This window comes from Hippoglossus hippoglossus, chromosome 16 (genome assembly GCF_009819705.1).
Source record: "Hippoglossus hippoglossus isolate fHipHip1 chromosome 16, fHipHip1.pri, whole genome shotgun sequence".
Taxonomy (NCBI): Eukaryota; Metazoa; Chordata; class Actinopteri; order Pleuronectiformes; family Pleuronectidae; genus Hippoglossus; species Hippoglossus hippoglossus.
The window spans coordinates 9,654,646-9,658,265 of NC_047166.1; positions in this window are offsets into that span (position 1 = coordinate 9,654,646).

Consider the following 3,620-nt stretch of genomic DNA (forward strand, 5'->3'; position numbering starts at 1 on the left):
GACCTTAACAATTAATCAATTTAAGGAAAAAACACAAACATTAAAAAGAAAATCATCATTAGTTGCAACTGACGTTTAATTTATTGCTGAAGGAAAAAACGTTGTGTGGTCTATTGTGATTCTGAGAATGCATGTAATTGAGGTCATTGGTCAAAACACTAAAAAAAGATGAAGTATTCTTCTTGTGTCAGTGATTTTAGACTATTTCATATTAGTAGGTGCCCCCTTCAGTAAGATATTTGAATCTAACTTACGAAATAATCAACTTTAAACCGTTGAGTATTTGTCATCTACTACCCACAATTCCTTGATGATGACTTAACGTAAATGTCCTTCAAATATCCCAAGTATCCAATCTGTCTTGGATTGAAAGATGAAAGTGACCATCGGGGTCACAGGTCCCGACCCCTTGTTTCAGAGACTCTTTTTATTGGGCCTGTTGTAGATGACCTGGGGGGAACTTGACTCTTCATCGTCTTCCATGAACTTGACTAATATAAATATTGCAACACGTGCCCCTGAAGTCACACACAACAAAACTCTCACGGGCTCTCACCCTATGGTAAGCCTGGTCCGTTCAAGAGGGAGCCACTCATCATCCCCTTGACATATTGGGGCTACAGGGACACCGGTGTGAGTGTCTGCGGGGGGGCTCTAACAAGGTCGACTGGGCGAGGCCGATGACAGCTTGACAGATGGAGGCAATGCAAGCAAATGGGAGGAGGAAGAGGAGCCAAGAGGGCCGATCAATGCGGAGACATCAACCTGCCACTCTGCCCACACTGCAGTGGCATGAAGGGAAAGGGGAGATGACGGGGAAAGAGAAGGAGAACAAGAGTAAAGGGGGGATCAGGTGTTGGGGGAGACGGAAAGCGACGCAGAATCGTAACAAACATGCCAGATAGTAAACACATGATAATCTCTCAAGTTGTTTATTAGTTGGAAGGCTGTGCATGAGGCATTCCAACTGTGCACACACACTGTCTCCGACCTCCTTCTCACCCCATCGCATTCCTCCCTCCTTCGACTTCTCCGCATTTCAACCAGCTGATACATTTTGTCGTGTGCTGCCATGTTTCCTGTGCGCGAAAACCACACACACTCGCGCACACACACAGCACTAAACCAAACTCTCACATTAACACTTTGCAAATCCCAGAAAATGCCGTCTAATGACATATTTATAAATCAGATTCGGGGTCGGTCATCGGTGCTTCCTGCTGCGCAATAGCGATAATTCAAGTAGCTGAGCTTTAACAAGCTGCGGTGTGACAGAGGGAATTGGGGGTGCGGAGGAAATATTAGGCCAAGATGACCCAAGTGTTTGGCTTCTCTCTGGGGATACATTTCAGACATCAATCCAGCTCTCATATCAGTGTCTGCGTTTGCAGCCATCGTTCTCCTGACCCGTGAAATCTTTTACCAGATATCAGGCTTAATATCTGATATCGTTTTCCAGCTTCGTTTTTTTACCTGTTGTAGAAGATTAAGCTTTCAATCATGTCATGTCATGAAGAAATAAATAAAAGGTAACTGTGAGGCATCATATAGGATTTCAACTCAGAAGATGTTTGAAAGAAGGAAAGGGGCGATCCTTACAAAGTTTGACCTTTTGGGCTAAAGTGAGTTTCATTCAATGCTGGTAGCATGAAATCTGAATCTTGCTGACGAATCTAAATCTAAGCTCCTCGAGTTGCAAGATCAGAGGGTGTTTATTAATCTTCGCAAATGCTCAAAGGCCCAAGCATCGTTGATTTGAAAGTAGTTTCTAAACCCATGATGATAAGTGTGAAAAGGACGATCAGTGCACATGTATAGCTGTCCTCGTTTCTCCTGTTTTCATCATCCCCGCTCTCTGTCCTCATGGACCTTCAGCAGATTTGCACCTCAACCAGCAACTTTGTGTTGGCACTCTATTGTCTGTGGTCCGCACCATGTGTTTCCATTTGTCAGGCTGTGGTCCTCCATTAACTCCCTGTCCGAATGTCACATGAGCCCCGTTCCCTCTGTTGCCCGGAAAATAGCCTCTCACGTGGTCGTTACTACAGGAGATATGACATGTTTTAATGTAAACACACTGAAGACGACTGGTGATTCCTGCTTTGTGGTGGCGTTGACCTCCAGAGGAAAGAGGTCCTGAGATTGAGGGAATGAAAGATAGACATCACAAAGCAGATGTAAGGTGAAAGGGAACAGCAAAGGCTCAAGTGGCATGACCAGAGAAAGGGAAAAGTCATCAGCAAAGGGCCACAGATAAAAAGAGGGAGCAGAGACGAGGTAAGATGGGTCACAGTGTTCCATCCGACTGCGGCAGGCGCCAAGGCAGCCTGACTTTTGCATTTGGAGGCCTGTGGAGTGCAGATAGTCCCGGAGAGGTGATGATGTGCGTGGTTTGCAAATAGATGGACCTGGGCTCTATTTATAAGTCCATCTGGAGTGGTCCTTAGCAGGGGTTAGCAAAGACCCCACTGACATATACACACACTCACACTGAGCATTAGCAGCTCGCTACCAACAGGGATCCCCTCCAAATTGAAACTTAGACATTGTGCATGCTGTGAAAGTTAATCTGAGGATTCATTTTTGTGTCAGGCCTTTTTTGCATTAATTTATGATGGTGGAACTGGGCTCAACCAGATGCTACCGTAGCATGAAGTGGCCATTGGGTCATACCAGTGCATTCTTCTGGGGACACTGCGCATGGGAACGCAGGTGATTTTTCATACAGGTATTGTCCTCGGAGACAGATGTAGGACGACTGACGCCCTGAGCCGTATTGAGGTCACTGCGCTGAGTGTAGATTTCACGTGAGGTTTGTGTCACTGTCAACACGTCAATCACTCATGTTTAAATACAGTGTCGTGTGTTTTAATACAGTTTGTTGAGCTGCACAAGCATCCACAGGAAGTAGAGGAGAATATCACGTCTCCTGCAGCTGCAGGTAAAACACCTGAGCCCTGCATCGTGCAGATGTGTCAGCAGGGCACGATGGCACAGTATCACTGACAGGATGTATTGTTCAGTCCAATTATAGATGTGCTTCGTCTGTTCTGCTGCACCTGTTGCTTCACCGCGTCAGAGATGTCCCTTCTTTCCACAGCTAGAGCTTCCCAAGGTCTCTATTTAAAGGTTTTATAAGTTGTTATTATCTATACGTAATTGATTTTTGATTTAATTATCTAGTGTCTGGTTTAGAACCCATAAGTTTATCCTTAATTGAGGCACATGGTTTTTACAATTAACAATGTTTGTATGTGACTGATTAAGTTTGTCGGCACGTGTCCTTCCATTTTACAAATGTTAAATAAAAAGACATAAACATTAACCTAAAGTATTTCATTCAGATGTGGCCTCTCCAACCACTACTTTACTTTATCTTTAAATATAATCCCTTTAGAGGTTCAATTTTTCGGTATATTTAAATACTGTAACTTCTGATCCCTGTATCAGTACTACTATTGTTTTCCATCAGTAATAACAAACAGATTTCTTCACATTGTCGTACATTTTGCACTCATTTGTGTGGAATGAAACAACTTTGTAGTTTTGTGTTCAATGAATAAAACCTCCTTAACTTATTCACTAATTGGTAAATGTGTAAATGTCACAAGAAGCTAATG